The sequence below is a fragment of the Mobula birostris genome, chromosome 7 (assembly GCF_030028105.1).
Source record: "Mobula birostris isolate sMobBir1 chromosome 7, sMobBir1.hap1, whole genome shotgun sequence".
Taxonomy (NCBI): domain Eukaryota; kingdom Metazoa; phylum Chordata; class Chondrichthyes; order Myliobatiformes; family Myliobatidae; genus Mobula; species Mobula birostris.
This window is the reverse complement of record NC_092376.1, coordinates 180,301,828-180,318,934: the sequence shown is the minus strand read 5'-3', so window position 1 is coordinate 180,318,934 and position 17,107 is coordinate 180,301,828. Positions and strand designations below refer to the sequence as shown.

The 17,107-nt window shown below is 42.3% G+C and overlaps 1 protein-coding gene across 1 annotated transcript in view; it reads left to right on the top strand.

Annotated features, from left to right (window-relative positions):
• The window catches only part of LOC140200616 (protein diaphanous homolog 1-like), a 460,372-nt gene that overhangs the window by 366,693 nt on the left and 76,572 nt on the right, over positions 1-17,107 (top strand). The gene's annotated exons all lie outside the window — the stretch shown is intronic.

The following is a 17,107-nucleotide window of genomic DNA, read 5'->3' as shown; positions in this document are numbered from 1 at the left end:
GGAAACAGGCCATCTCAGCTCTTCTAGTCCGTGCCGAACTCTTACCCTATCCTATTCCCACCAGCCTGCTCTCAGCCCATAACTCTCCATTCCTTTCCTGTCCATATATCTATCCAATTTAACTTTAGACAACAACATCGAACCTGCCTCAACCACTTCTGCTGGAAGCTCGTTCCACACAGCTACCACTCTCTGAGTAAAGGAGTTCCCTCTCATGTTACCCCTAAACTTTTGCCCTTTAACTCTCAACTCATGTCTTCTTGTTTGAACCTTCCCCACTCTCAATGGAAAAAGTCTAACCACGTCAACTCTATCAATCCCCCTCATAATTTTAAACACCTCTATCAAGTCTCCCCTCAACCTTCTACGTTCCAAAGGATAAAGACCTAACTTGTTCAACCTTTCTCTGTAACTTAGGAGATGAAACCCAGGCAACATTTTAGTAAACCTCCTCTGTATCCTCTCAATTTTATTGACATCTTTCCTATAATTTGGTGACCAGAACTGTACACAATACTCCAGATTTGGCCTTACCAATGCCTTATACAAATTCAACATTACATCCCAACTCCTATACTTAATGCTCCGATTAATAAAGGCCAGCAAACCAAAAGCTTTCTTCACCACCCTATACACATGAGATTCCATCTTCAGGGAACAATGCACCATTGTTCCTAGATCCCTCTGTTCTAAAGCATTCTTTAATGCCCTACCATTTACCATGTATGTCCTATTTTGATTAGTTCTACCAAAATGTAGCACCTCACATTTTTCAGCATTAAACCCCATCTGCCATCTTTCAGCCCACTCTTCTAACTGTCCCAAATCTCTGTGCAAGTTTTGAAAACCTACCTCATCATCCACAACACCACCTATCTTAGTATCATCTGCATACTTACTCATCAAATTTACCACCCCATCATCTAGATCATTAATATATATTACAAACAACATTGGACCCAGTACAGATCCTTGAGGCACACCACTACACACCGTCCTCCAATCTAACACACAGTTACCCACCACTACTCTCTGGCATCTCCCATCTAGCCACTGCTGAATCCATTTTACTACTTCCATATTAATGCCTAACGATTGAACCTTCCTAACTAACTTTCCGTGTCGAACCTTGTCAAAGGCCTTACTGAAGTCCATACAGACAAACATAATCTGCCTAAACTAATAACACACAAACAATTATACTTGTCATGTCTTTATTGAACACATTGTTTAATCATTCACTGTCCAGGCTGGAAAAAGTATGTAAACCATTGTATTTAATAACAGGTAGAACCTCCTTTAGCAGCAATAACCTCCACCAAATATTTCAAGTAGCTGCTGATCAGACTTGCACAATGGCAAGGAGAAATTTTAGACAGTTCCTCCATTTTAATCCGTTTCAATTCTTCAATATTTCTAGGATATGACGTGAACAGCTCTCTTCAGGTCATGCCGTAGCATCTCAATTGGGTTAAGGTCTTGTCTCTGACTTGGGGTTTCTAAAACACAAATTTCCTTCTTTGTAAATCATTCTGCTGTTGATTTACTCTTGCTTTTCAGATCACTGTCTTGTTGCATCATCCAACTTCTATTAAGCTTCAGGTGACGGACTGCTACCCTGACATTCTTCTGTAAAATGTCTTGATACAATTTTGATTTCATTGTTCCCTCAATGATTGGAAGCTATCCAGGCCCTGAAGCAGCAGAGCAGTCCCGAACCATGGTTCTCCTTCCACCATGCTTCACTGTTGGGATGAGGTGTGCTTGTTGGTGTGCAGTGCCCCTTCCAGAGGCCCCATCAACATTGGGAGCAGAGCACTTCGAAGAGTTTACTCTCAGGTTGACGAAGCTTATATAAAAGGAGAGCTTTGGGGGTTTTTGGACTTTCTGGAGGCCCAATCAGCAGTGGGAACAGAGCACTGCGAATTAAATAAAATTACAGAAAGGGTAAGTGGGGTGGCCATTGTTTCGAGTAGGCCAGCGATGAGAGTAGGAGTGTCAGGCCAAACTCAAGAGGCTTCAAAGAGAAGAAGCTGAGGCCAAAGAAACAGGTTGGAAGGCTTAATTTTTCCTTTCGTTATTGCTGATTTGGTCTTGGCTGCGCATTGTACAGTGCTGGCAGGATGGCAGATATGGCAGTGGAATGCTCCCCCTGTAGGATGTGGAAATTTTTGGATCCTGATGTTCTCCCTGATGACTACATCTGCGGGAAATGCAGCCAACTCCAGCTCATAAAAGACCGCATTAAGGAGCTGGAGCTGAGTTGGGTGAATTTAGGATGATCCGGGAGGCAGAGCAATTGATAGAATCAACTTTTGAGCAGGTGGTTACACCCAGAGCGCAGAGTTCGGGGAATAGATGGTTGAACACAGTGAGAGATAAAGGGAGAAAGAAGTTAGTGCAGGGTCCTCCTGTGGACATTCCCCTCAGCAACAGGAACACCCCTTTGGATACTGCTGAAGGGGAGGTGGGGGTTACCTTTCTGGGCAAGGCAGCAGCAGCCAGACCAATAACACTGTGTTGCACCTGAACTGGAGGGGAATCAATATCCTTGGAGGGAGGTTTGCTAACGCTATTGGGGAGGGTTTAAATTAGATTTGCAGGGGGTTGGGAACCGAAGTGAAGAGGCAGAGGATGGGGCAGTTGGCGCACAAGTAGAGACAGGTTGTAGGGAATTTGTGAGGAAGCATAAGCAGATAATAGGGCAGAGATGCACTCAGATGATTTGAGATGTGTCTATTTTAATGCAAGGAGTATCATAAACAAGGCAGATGAACTTTGAGCGTGGATCAATATGTGGACCTGTGATGTTGTGTCCGTTACAGAGACTTGGATGTCTCGGGCAGGAATGGCTGCTGAGTGTGCTAGGCTTTAGATGTTTAAAGAAGGACAGGGAGAGAGGCAAAAGAGATAGGGGAATGGCATTGTTAATCAGGGATAGTATCATGGCTGCAGAAAAGGAGGTAGTCATGGAGGGATTATCTACTGAGTCATTGTGGGTGGAAGTCAGACACAGGAATGGGGCAATAACTCTACTGGGTGTTTTTTATAGACCCTCCAATAGTAACAGAGACATCGAGGAGCAGATAGGGAGGCAGATTCTAGTATGGTGTAAAAATAATAGGGTTGTTGTGATGGGTGATTTTAACTTTCCTAATGTTGACTGACATCTCCTTAGAGCAACCGGTTTAGATGGGGTAGAGTTTGTTAGGTGTGTTCAGGAAGGTTTCCTGATGCAATATGTAGATAAGCCAACTAGAGGAGAGGCTGTACTTGATCTGGTATTGGAAAATGCACCTGGTAAGGTGTCAGATGTCTCAGTGGGAGAGTATTTTGGAAGTAGTGATCACAATTCTATCTCCTTTACCATAGCACTGGAGAGGGATAGGAGCTGAGAATTTGGGAAAACAGTTAATTGGGGTAGGGGGAAATATAATGCTATTAAGCAGGAACTTGGGAGCAGATGTTCTCAGGAAAATGCACAGCAGAAATGTGGCGTTCTGCATAGGTATGTTCCATTGACGCAGGGAAAGGATGGTAGTGTAAAAGAATCATGGTGTACAAAGGATGTAGAAAATCTAGTTAAGAAGAAAAGAAAAGCTTATGAAAGGTTCAGAGTTCTAGAAAATTACAAGGGTGCAAGGAAGGAGCTCAAGAATGAAATTAGGAGAGCTAGAAGGGGCCATGAAAAGGTCCTGGCAAACAGGATTATACAAGGCATTCTACAAGTACGTAAAGAGCAAGAGGATAAGACGTGAAGGAATAGGACCAATCAGGAGTGATAGTGGAAACATGTGCATGGAGCTGAAGGAGGTAGCAGAGGTACTTAATGAATACTTTGCTTCAGTACTCACCAGTGAAAAGGACCTTAGCAATGTGGGGGTGACTTACAGTGGACTGAAACATTTGAGTGCATACACATTAAGAAAGAGGATATGCTGGAGCTTTTGAAAGGTATTAAGTTAGATGAGTCGCCGGGACTGGATGAGATGTACCCCAGGCTACTGTGGGAAGTGAGGGAGGAGATTGCTGAGCCTCTGGTGATGATCTTTGCATCATCAATAGGCATGGGAGAAGTACCAGTGGATTGAAAGGTTGCAAACATTGTTCTCCTGTTCAAGAAAGGGAGTAGAGATAACCCAGGAAATTATGGACTAGTGCATCTTACTTCAGTGGTGGGGTAAGATGTTGGAGAAAATCCTGAGAGGCAGGATTTATGAGCATTTGGGGAGGCATAATCTGTTTAGGGATAGTCAGCATGAGGAAGTAGAAGGGGGGGGTTAGTAAATTTGCTGATGACACAAAAATTGGGGGTGTTGTGGATAGTCTGGAGGGTTGTTAGAAGTTACAACACAACATCAATAGCAGAACTGAACTGAGAAATTGCAGATGGAGTTCAACCCAGAAAAGTGTGAAGTGGTTCATTTCAGTAGGTCAAATTTGAAGACAGTATATAATATTAATGGTAAGACTCTTGGCAGTGTGGGGAATCAGTGAGATCTTGAGGTACGAGTCCATAGGACACTCAAAGCTGCTGCGCAGGTTGACAGTGTTGTTAAGAAGGCATATAGTGTGTTGGCCTTCAATAACCATGGGATTGAGTTCAAGAGTCTTGAGGTAATGTTACAGCTATATCAGACCTTATTTAGACCCCACTTGGATTACTGTGCTCAGTTCTGGTCACCTCATTACAGAAAAGATCTGGATACCATAGAGAGAGTGCAAAGGTGATTTACAAGGATGTTGCCTGGATTGGAGAGCATACCTTATGGGAATAGGTTGAGTGAACTTGGCCTTCTCTTCTTGGAGTGATGGAGGATGAGAGGTGACCTGATAGAAGTGTGTAAGGTGATGAGAGGCATTGATTGTGTGGATAGCCGAAGGCTTTTCCCCAGGGCTGAAATGGCTAACACAAAGGGGCATAATTTTAAGTTGATTGAAAGTAGATTCAAAGGGATGTCAAAAGTAAGCTTTTCACACAGAGAGTGGTGGATGCATGGAATGCACTGCCAGCGATGGTGGTAGAGACGGATACAATAGGGTCTTTTAAGAGACCTAGGTACATGGAGCTTAGAAAACTAGAAGGCTGTGCGGTAGGGAAACTCTAGGCGGTTTCTAGAGTAGGTTACATTGTTGCACAACATTGTGGGCCAAAAAGCCTGTGAAGTGCTGTAGATTGCTATGCTTCCCGTAAACATAGCATTGTGCATTTCTGCCAGAAAGTTCAACTTTTATCTCACCTATCTTTTTTGGAGTGCAGTGTTTCCTACGTGGCATCCTTCCATGAACACTATTGTAATTCAGTGTTGTTCATGAGCAGAGACTTCAGCAAGTTCTAGAAATTTTTGCAGTTCTTTTGCTGTTACCCTTGGGTTCTTTTTCACCTCCTTCAGCATTACACATTGTGCTCTTGGTGTGATCTTTGCAAGAAGCCCACTCCAAGGGAAAGTAGCAACAGTACTGAATTTCCTCCATTTGTAGACTATTCCTCTTACTGTGGACTGATGAACACTCAGGTCTTTAAAAATGCTTTTGTAACTTTTTCCAGTTTCATGCATCTCTATAATTCTTCTGCTAAGGTCCTCTGAAAGTTGTTTTGATCGACGCATGGTACACATAAACAGATTATTCTTGAGAAGAGCAGGCTGACTTTGTGTGTCTTTTTTATAGGGCAGGTCCTCTCTAGAACCCACGCCTCTAATCTGATCTCATTCATTGGAACACCGGACTCCAAGTAGCCTTTGTAGAAGGCATTACGCCAGAGGTTCACATACTTTTCTGACCGTAGACTGTGATTGTTTAAATGGTGTGCTCAGTATTGAGAAGAAGTACAATTGTTTGTGTTATTAGTTTAGGCAGATTAAGTTTGTTGATTCTTGTGACGAAGATGAAGATCAGACCACATTTTGTGTGTAATTAATGAAGAAAACCTGGTCATTGCAAAAGGTTCACAAACTTTTTCTTACACCTTGAACAGTACAGCAGAGGAACAAGCCCGAGGTGTTATGATGCACTAACTAAATTAGCTAATATTTTGTTATATCTATAAAGACATAAAATATTTATTGTCTTTATAAGGCAGACTTGGCATTTACTGGATATACAGGGATCTTGTAGTAAAAGTTAGAGTTTCTTATCTAGTAGGATAGAATTGTGGACAAAGAAATAATAATGGAACAGGCCGATTATCCTTGATCAAAACTGGAAAAGTTAGAGGTGTTTAGTCTTCAAGGAAGCATAAAATGGGAAATTCAGTTAGATCATAATGCTGAGGAGTATAATTAGGCCATTCGGCCCATCGAGTCTGCTCCGTATTGAGTTCAGAAGGAAAGTTCAGCAATGTGACAGGATTTATCTGACAGATTACGTTTTGGGAACTGTTTTCTTTGGTTAAATTAACTTGTAAATTAGAGATAAAACATGTGGGAATGAAACCAGGAAGTAATTTTTTACAGTCTTGAAAGATCTTAGCCAATCACCCACCATTGCACTGTCAAAATTGTTACAGTTTTGCTGATTCGAGTGTGATGAGTATATAATGAGTAGAATCAGTGGTATATAAATCAATTGGAACTAATTGAAATGCAGATAGGCTTGGGAAAGTGAGTAAAAAAAATTGCTGGAAACACACAGCAGGTCAGACAGCATCTGTGGGACGAGAGAGGTAATGTTTCTGGTTAAAGATCTTTCATCTCACTGAGAAGGAGAAAACCAAGTGGTTTTAATCTCCAAAAGGGTGGGTAGGTGTTGGACAGGACTAAGGGAGGCCAGGGTTGCCATGGGGATAAGCTGTTAATGAAATCATTAATGGAACAGGCCAACAAAATAGAGAGTCAACAAAATAGAGAGAGTACAGAGGAGATTTACTAGAATGTTACCTGGGTTCCAGCACCCAAGTTACAGAGAAAGGTTGAACAAGTTAGGTCTTTATTCTTTGGAGCGTAGAAAGTTGAGGGGGGTCTTGATAGAGGTATTTAAAATTATGAGGGGGATAGGTAGAGTTGACGTGGATAGGCTTTTTCCGTTGAGAGTAGGGAAGATTCAAACAAGAGGACATGAGTTGAGAGTTAAGGGGCAAAAGTTTAGGGGTAACACGAGGGGGAACTTCTTTACTCAGAGAGTGGTAGCTGTGTGGAACGAGCTTCCAGTAGAAGTCGTAGGGGCAGGTTCGATTTTGTCATTTAAAAAAAAATTGGATGGGTATATGGACAGTAAAGGAATGTAGGGTTATGGGCTGAGTGCAGGTAGATGGGACTAGGTGAGAGTAAGCGTTCGGCACGGACTAGAAGGGCCAAGATGGCCTGTTTCCATGCTGCAATTGTTATATGGTTAAATCATCCAATTGATAGGACATTAAGTGCAAATACAGAGAAGGAACACAAAGGAATGTAAGAGCTGCAACACAGGGTCGGGGGAAGCACTTCACAGGTAATAATGGAGACAGGAAAAACTGAGTCAATGGTACGAATGAATGACCTGAACTTAGTGGCCACTGTACATTTTGTTAATGCTGATTAGCCAATCATGTGGCAGCAACTTAACATCGAAACATAGAAAATAGGTGCAGGAGTAGGCCATTCAGTCCTTTGAGCCTGCACCGCCATTCAGTTTGATCATGGCTGATCATCCAACTCAGAACCCTGTACCAGCCTTCCCCCCATACCCCCTGATCCCTTTAGCCACAAGGGCCATATCTAACTCCCTCTTAAATATAGCCAATGAACTGGCCTCAACTGTTTCCTGTGGCAGAGAATTCCACAGATTCACCACTCTCTGTGTGAAGAAGTTTTTCCTCATCTCGGTCCTAAAAGGCTTCCCCTTTATCCTTAAACTGTGACCCCTCGTTCTGGACTTCCCCAACATCAGGAGCAGTTTTCCTGCATCTAGCCTGTCCAATCCCTTTAGGATTTTATACGCTTCAATAAGATCCCCCCTCAGTCTTCTAAATTCCAGAGAGTATAAGCCTAGTCGATCCAGTCTTTCATCATATGAAAGTCTTGCCATCCCAGGAATTAATCTGGTGAACCTTCTTTGTACTCCCTCTATGGCAAGAATGTCTTTCCTCAGATTAGGGGACCAAAACTGCACACAATACTCCAGGTGTGGTCTCACCAAGGCCCTGTACAACTGCAGTAGTACCTCCCTGCTCCTGTACTCGAATCCTCTTGCTATGAATGCCAGCATACCATCCGCCTTTTTCACTGCCTGTTGTACCTGCATGCCCACTTTCAATGACTGGTGTACAATGACACCCAGGTCTCGTTGCACCACCCCTTTTCCTAATCGGCCACCATTCAGATAATAATTTGCTTTCCTGTTTTGCCACCAAAGTGGATAACCTCACATTTATCCACATTAAATTGCATCTGCCATGAATTAGCCCACTCACCTAACCTATCCAAGTCACCCTGCATCCTCTTAACATCCTCCTCACAGCTAACACTGCCACCCAGCTCCGTGTCATCCGCACACTTGGAGATGCTGCATTCAATTCCTAGTTCCTGAGGATTGGAGGGTGGCTAATGTAACCCCGCTTTTTAAAGAAGGAGGGAGAGAGAAACTGGGGAATTATAGACCGTTTAGCCTAACATCGGTGATGGGGAAAATGCTAGAGTTAGTTATCAAAGATGTGATAACAGCACATTTGGAAAGCGGTGAAATCATCAGACAAAGCATGGATTTGTGAAAGGAAAATCATGTCTGACGAATCTCAAAGAATTTTTTGAGGATGTAACTAGTAGAGTGGATAGGGGAGAACCAGTGGATGTGGTATATTTGGATTTTTAAAAGGCTTTTGACAAGGTCCCGCACAGGAGATTAGTGTGCAAACTTAAAGCACACGGTATTGGGGGTAAGGTATTGATGTGGATAGAGAATTGGTTGGCAGAAAGGAAGCAAAGAGTGGATAAAAGGTATAAAAGTATGCAGATGTGGTCAAGGGGTTTAGTTGTTGTTCAGATCAAACATTAGAATGGGGACGAAATATGATCCAAGTGACTTTGACCGTGGAATGAATGTTGGTGCAAGAGGAGGTGGTTTGACTGTCTCAGAATCTGTGGATCTCCTGGATCTCCATGCATAACAGTCTCTAGAGCAGGGGTTTCTAATCTGTGGTCCATGAATCCCTCAGTTAATGGTAGGAGTCCATGGCGTAAAAAAGGATGGGAACCCCTGCTGCAGAGTTTACAGAGAATATTGTGAAAAGAGGAAAAAAAACATCCAGTAAGTGGCATTTCTGTGGGTGAAATCACCTTGTTAATGAGAAAGGTCAGGAGAATGGCGAGACTGGTTCAAGCTGACAGGAAGGCACAGTAACTCAGATAACCACACATTACAACAGTAGTGTGCAGAAGAGCATCTCTGAACGTGCAGCCCGGTGAACCTTGAAGTGGATGGGCTATAGCAGCAGAAGACCATGAACATACACTCAGTAGTCACTGTATTGGGTACAGGAGATGCCTAATAAAGTGGCCACTGAGTGTACAACAAATTAGGTCAGCTTTGATTCAAACACCTGAAGTTGTAGGATTTAAGTTAGTGCCCAGTGGGTTGCTATATAACAAATAGAAGATACGGGCTTCATTACAACAGTGCAGAAGGTCACTCAAATACATGTCAAACTGGTAATAGATGGAAAATCAACGTGGCATTCAATAGGAACTTCAAGGTCACCACTGCAGCCAGTACTTACAGTTATAAAGATGAACGTCTGCTTTTAATTGCAGTATTCTATTCATAGATGTTGATGAATAGTACAGTCAGAAAAATAGCTTTCTCCAGAGTATTTCTTTTCATGTTATCAAAGGACACTTTAATTCTTCTCTCTCTAATCATTGAATGCTTTATTGGTCTAGGCTCATCGTGCCATGAATAGCACACTTCTGACAGAGAATGAACTGATATATCTTTTAAGGCAAAGTCTACAATTACAGAAAATGTCAAAAAGAAATGGCATACGTTCCAATTATTCGATAAGAGAAAAGCCAAACAGCAATATAAGTGCAAAGTCACAAGAGGAAATAACATACAGAGTAAGAAACTCTCAGAAAAGAGAAAGAAGGAAAGTTGGATGAGTACTCATGAATGAGATTTGTTAGCTCAAAGACTTTTGAATTCTGCGCAGTGTGGAAAAGACAAGTGTGAATATATCTTTATGCACTTATCCCTGACTGAAAATGGAGAGGCCAAGAATAGAGCCATTGAGTGTCGCACTGACAATTAGTGAAAAGTATATTGGGAGACCAGTGAGTGTTTGTCTTTTCCAAGAAATAAATAATGCAAAATATTCATGTCTATGAAAAGTACTGAGTGCTTTATTAATATTGTACTTAAGTTTCTCTAGAAGTGAGCCTCATTCCACACCTGCATATCAGACCTTGGACTTCTTTGACTGTGTATTCCATACAAGACTTATTTGGCATATATCTTTGTAATTTCTTTTATCCATGCAGATAATATTTCAATTTGATGTTAATGTTATCAATGGTTGTACAGTGTCCCTTTTTTTTTCTTTCTCTTCCATGTAAGATTTTACACTGCTTGTGCCCAAAGTGAAACTGGTGAAGTCACTTTGTGTGATAGTGTAAGACACACAAAATGCAGGAGGAAATAAGGTCAGGCAGCCATAAATGCTGGGTGTTTTAATCTGGATTTCCAGCTTCTGCAGAATCTCTTGTGTTGCAATAGTGTAAGTATGTGGTGTTCTATTGGCGGGGGGGGAATTCCATCAAGTTTCCAGTCACTAAAAGTAATTTTGAATGCTTGTATAGGGTTTTGTGGTATTTCTCCCAGAAAGTGTGTAAAATTGCAAATTTTGTTAAATGCGAATTTTGAAATCATATATTCAGAAATAGATTTAATTTCTCCTTTTTTCCTTATGCAGTTAAAGCATTTTAGAAATCTGCTTTATCGTGTAAAGCATTGTGACATAGAGTATATTGTGGATGAAATCTGTCCATTTTACTAATCTTTGCAATAGTGTTTTTGATAGAGGCATAAAAAACATGGTGGTCTTCTAACCAGACGGATCTATGAAGAGAGAAATGACGCAATCTGCTTACATCTGAGGCAAGATTTTTCAGGTCACAAATAAATTGAATAGAGTATTCAGAAGTGTTGTGTTTGCTCGCCTATAACTACTGGTGAGACTTGGAGGCAGGAGATTGAACAAAGCCAGAACACGAAATAAACCTTTATTCAGTAAAACCACACAGCTACAAAAGCTTCAACAGTGCGTCCATAATGCACAGCATTTTAAATGGTTTACCCAAGAACATTCTGGACATTGTTAGGAACAGCGAGCGATCAGTGAAAGTCGGCCTGGGATTGGTTGTCAACCGACTAATAAGGGTTGGTTGTTTTGGCTTGCTGTAACACATCCCTCTTGAAGATGGTTACCTATAGGGTTAATTTGGATGGGAAGAACAGGCTTGAACAGACGATCAGTCCTTCTTCATGGTCGCATGCTGTCACTATCTTGTCATGATGATGTTTTGCATTTGTGCTGGTCCTGGTGTTTGGTTCATTCGGGATAAATTGAACCCTTCCAGGAGAAGATGTAAGCTTAGGTCTGTGTTTAATGATTTGTTCAACGAACCTGTTATACCTTTGGGAGCACATGGCAGCAACAGGTTGATGTGGCAATGCCAGGATTGTCTGTCTATAATAACTTCATAGAGCACATTGCCCATTCTTTTGATAATCTGACCTGGTGCCCAAGGGCCTTGCCCATACTGCAGCTACAGGCTTGAATAACTTCACCCATCGACAAAGTTCTGTGTGGCTGCCTTTGTACACCTGGCCATCTGGTGTCCCGGATGTTGGACAGTATAGAGCACTGGACCCAACACAGCCAAGTTTTCTTCCCGGAAGCATCCAGCTGGAGATTTCCCCTTAGGCTTAGATGCAATGTAATTCATATGTCAGGAGAAATGTCTTGGGAGCCACTATAAGTCCCCATCAGCTTCAGTTTTGGGTCCCATTCTTAGAAACCATCTATTTCCCCCCTCTACACTCGATTCAGTTTTTAGACAATGGGGCTTGAACGGTCTTATGCGCATTAAGCATTTGTACACCGATAATCTATTTGATAGTTTTGATGACCTGTGCAGTAAATATGGACTTCCACATAAGCATTTTTTTAAATACCCGCAGACTCGCCACTTTGTCAAGGAAAAATTTCCCTCTTTTCCTGATCTATCACCTGCTATGGTATGGGGAAAAACTCACTCTTAGCTTTAATGATAAAGGGCTGATCTCTGTACTATACTCTCAGCTGATGTCTTTGGGAGTTCAGGATCGAAACAAAACTAAGATTAGGTGGGAGGATGACCTTGGTATGGATCTGGCTGAGGAATATTTGGCAAAAGCATTGAATAGGGTTCATTCCTCGTCATCATGTGCTAGACTGGGGCTCATACAATTTAAAGTTTTACACAAGGTACATTTAAGTAAAGCCAGGCTTGCTGACATATACCCTGGGACAGACGCTGGCTGTGATAGGTGTTCCTTCTCTCCAGCTGGTTTAGTGCATACATTTGGGTCTTGCCCTCGGCTTGATGGCTTATTAGGCACTGGTTTTTAAAATTATCAGTGAGGTTTTGGGGGTGATACTGAGACCTTGCCCGCTTATAGCAGTATTTGGTGTGGCAGATGATGATTTGGGTTTAAATGCAAACCAGTGGGATATCATTGCATTTACTTCACTATTAGCCCGTGGGAGAATCTTGCTGCTCTGGAAACCTGCCATTCCCCCATCTGCTGCTGCTTGGTTAGAGGACATAATGTTTTTTCTGAAACTAGAAAAGATTAAATTTACTCTGAGGGGGTCTGTGAAAAAGTTCTATTTGAAATGGGGACCTTTCTTGTCATATTTTGGGAGTCTTAAGGAATTACCTACCAGTTGAGGGCATTTGATCGTATTTGGGGATTTGCCCCCTTTTAACGCGCATATGGTTTACCTCGTAGGGTGGTTGATGCATTGTAATACGAGTGTATTCTGGATCATCTGATGTGTTGTGGATGTGTGTGGGCCTTCATCTTGAAGGAATGTGGGGGTATAGCTGTGAAATATCCATGCTTGTATTTGTGAAGTGTTGTATTGTAAATATATCAGCTGCCATGGTATGTCGGGGAGGGCGGGTGAGGGGAATTTTGTTTTAAGGGTAAGATATAAAAGCAAAATGGAGGAAAATGTAATGCATTACATATTCTGTATTGTGTCATTCCTTCAATAAAAGTAAAAATTTTTTTAAAATGAAATGACTTGGGAGCCTTGGCCGATGCTCCTTCCCCTCTTGATTTCAGAAGCTACTGTTTGAAAGGATCCACATACCTCTCTGCTTGGCTGTTGGATTGTGGATGATATGGGGTGAATGGAAGTGGATAATTCTGGTGTTCTGGCAGAATGCAGCAAACTGCTGTGAACTGAGTTGATTGCCATTGTCAGAAACAAGTATTTCTGGCACCCCAAAGTAGCTGAAGATCTGCGGCAGCTGTTAAATGGTAGCCTCTGTTGTCATTAACTTCATGGGCAACACTTATGGTCATTTTGAAATTGTTGCCAACCAGGACAAGGTAGGTGCACCCATTGACTGGGCGAGCGAAGTCAATAGGTGCTCAACTCCAAGGTCTGGTAGCCTGAGGCCATGGTTGTGGATCATGGATTCTTTGAAGTCTTTGTTGCTATAGGGCACAGAACACAAAGCTTCTTGCCAGGACTTTCATTCGATTGATGCCCGGGTGATCAGTGTGGAATTGTTTCAGTACTTCTGGTCGAAGTGCTCGGAGAATCACTTTCCTGTCTCCAAACATTAGGCAGGAAAGCAATGTATGACATCAGTAGAAAGCTGCGACATCTTCCTCAATCTTAACTGACCGTCCATCAAGGAGGTATCGGGAGATACACTGAAAAAGAGGGTCTGCAGCTATTACTGCTCTGATCCGTCTTAGACCAAAGTGGCTTGTGATAAATAAGGAAAGTGAAGAGCTTGCCGTAAAGCAACTTGTGTCATTTCATCGTAGCAAAGATGATTCCTAAGGCTTCCTTTTTGATTTGTCTGTAGCTGCTTTCTGCTGTGGTCAGAGACCTGGCTGCATGTATGACAGCTTTTTTTTGGAACTATTAAGGGAAGATATGAGATCTGACCGCATTCACCACACAGTTGGACCCATCCATTGCGACGAATATTGGCAACTTAGGGTTGAACAGCATGAAGAGAATATCTAAGGCAGCATATTCTTCACCTGGTCAAAAGCCTCTGAATTGTTTGGACCATTTCCACGTGGCATACTTGTGGAGTAGGGCATTATGTGACTGCCTCAGCTGGTGCATTGCTGGAAGGAATGCTGAATAATGACAGATCAACCTGGTCTTCAGATCCTCAGCATTTGTCAACTTTTAGACCCTTTAGTTTTAGACTAGGTGAGAGTAAGAGTTCAGCACGGACTGGAAGGGCCAAGATGGCCTGTTTCCATGCTGTAATTGTTATATGGTTATATCATCCTCAAAAATGATCATATGGTGCTGACATCTGATGTAGAGGCAACTTTAAGAGAGGAATGATGTCTTCAGGATCCTGGCGACAACCGTGCGCATCTATGAAGAATTCCAGATACTTGACTGAAGACTGCATTTACAAACAAGAGAAAATCTGCAGAAGCTGGAAATCCAAACACACACAAAATGCAGGCCAGGCAGTATCTATGGAAAAGAGTATAGTTACCACTTTGGGCCAAGACTCTTCAGCAGGACTGGAGAAAAAAAGATGAGTACAGTTAAAAGTGGGAGGAGGGGAGGGGGAAATACAAGGTGATTGGTGAAACCAGGAGGGGGAGGGGTGATAAAAAGAGCTGGGAAGTTGATTGGTGCAAGAGATACAGGGGTGGAGAAGGGGGAATCTAATAGGAGAGGACATGAGGAATGGAAGAATGAAAAGAGGAGGAGCACCAGAGGAAGGCGGTGGGTGTGCAAGGAGACAAAGTGAGGATGGGAAAAGGGGATCAGGAATCGTGATGGGGGGGGGCATTACCAGAAGTTCAAGAAATCGATGTTCTTGCCATCAGGTTGGAGACTCATAATCACAGTCCAAACTCTTGAAATTTGTTCAAAACGTGGTCCAGGTATTCTATTTGATCCATGCCCATCACAATGATGGCATCCCACAAGTGGCCATGCCATCAATATCACTCAGCATGGTGTCCATAAGCTGTTGGAAAATTGAAGAGCCATCTCTACCCCAAAAGGCAAACAGAGGAAGGAAAACCGCCACTTACGTGTTGTAATGGTGAGAAATTCCTCTGACTTGTCTGCCACTTTTACCTGCAGGTGTTGTTCAGCCAGAGAAAGTTCCACTTTGCAAAGTAACGACCCCTGTTCAATTCTACAAAGAGATCTGCAGGTACCAGTTAAGGGGAACTGGTGTGTTTCCAGATTTGCATTGAGACCGGTTGAGAAGTCTGCACCCAACCTCACTGTACTATGGGCTTTCTTGATGGTGACTATCAGAGCTGCCTAATATGTGTAGTTGGCAAATTTGATCACACCAGCTTGTTGCAGCTCATCCCGTGCTTGCATATGGTACCAGAGTTAAGGGGCAGAAGAATAGATTTGAGTCTGGATGGAGATGGAGTTCTGTTTGCATTTTGGTACAGTAACCTAAACCAACTTTGAAGCACTGTTACATAGTACTGTTGCAGTTATTGTATGGTCTCACGTACTGATGGTGTTGACTAACATAACTTGAATGGCCATTGTCTTCGTACAGACCTCATCCAAAGGGATACTCCAGAGATCAGGCTTGTCCAGTCAGTACCAAGGACAGTCAGATCTGGCTGATCTGTTAACACACACCATTAATGGAGAGAAGATTCAAAACTCCGAAGTGCAAGGGGATTGGGAGTCCTCCTGCAGGATTTCCTAAAGTTTACTTTGCAGGTTGAGTCGGAGGTGAGGAAGGTAAATGCGATGTTAGCGTTCATTATTTCAAGAGGACTAGAATATCAAAGCAAGGGTGTAATGTTGAGGCTTTGTAAAGCACTAGTGAGACCTCACGGAGTATTGTGAGCAGTTTTGGAAAGGATGTGCTGCCATTGAAGAGGGTTCAAAGAAGGTTTACAAAAATGATTCCGGGATTGAAAGGCCTGATATATGAACACTGTTTGATGGCTCTGACCCTGTACTCACTGGAATTCAGAATGTGGAGAAACCTCAATAGAGTGGATGTGGAGAGGACATTTCGTAGGGTGGGGGAGTCTAAGACCAGAGAGCACAGCCTCAGAATAGAGGGGTATCTTATTAGAACAGAGATGAGGAGGAATTTCTTTAGCCAGAGAGTGGTGAATCTGTAGAATTTGTTGCCGCAGGCAGCTGTGGAGGCCGTCATATTTAAAGTAGTGGTTGATAGATTCTTGATTGGTCAAGGAGGCGTGAAGGGATACAGGGAGAAGGCAGGAGACTAGAGCTGAGAGGTAAAATGGATCAATCATGATGAAATAGGGGAGCTGACTGGATAGGCCAAATGGCCCAATTCTGCTCCTTTATTTTATGGACTAAGGGTCTTATTGACTTGGTTGCCATTCACCATATAGTGCAATTCACCAATCAGCTGGAGGGGTCCACATGATGCACTGCAAGTGGAATGAGCAACAGTTTTATGTGTTTGGAAATAATGGTGATATCTGACACCATGTCAATTTGTAGTTTGACCAACTGATTGTTGATACATACATTGACATACTGTCTCCTAGTGGCAAAGTCAACTTTAAATGTGACCTTTAAACTCCTTGTAGATTTTGATGGTTGTTGAAACTTCTTACCCATGTGTTTCACTGGCTTAGAAAGGCCTGTTAAATGGAAGGGCGTGTTGCTTCACTGTCTAATACTCTTATCATATCTTTCAAATACATTTTATCAATCAGAAATACTACCTTTTTTTTAGAATTGGGGTTTGAGTTCTGATGAGGACTGCTGTCCAAATGTCTGCATTTTTAATGATTTACTCTTTTAACTAATATATTTTAAATAATAGTAAGAGAACTTTTTATCCAGCAACAACATACCAATAAAAAACAGACAAATTACTGGTAGAACATAGAAAGATAGCCTAGG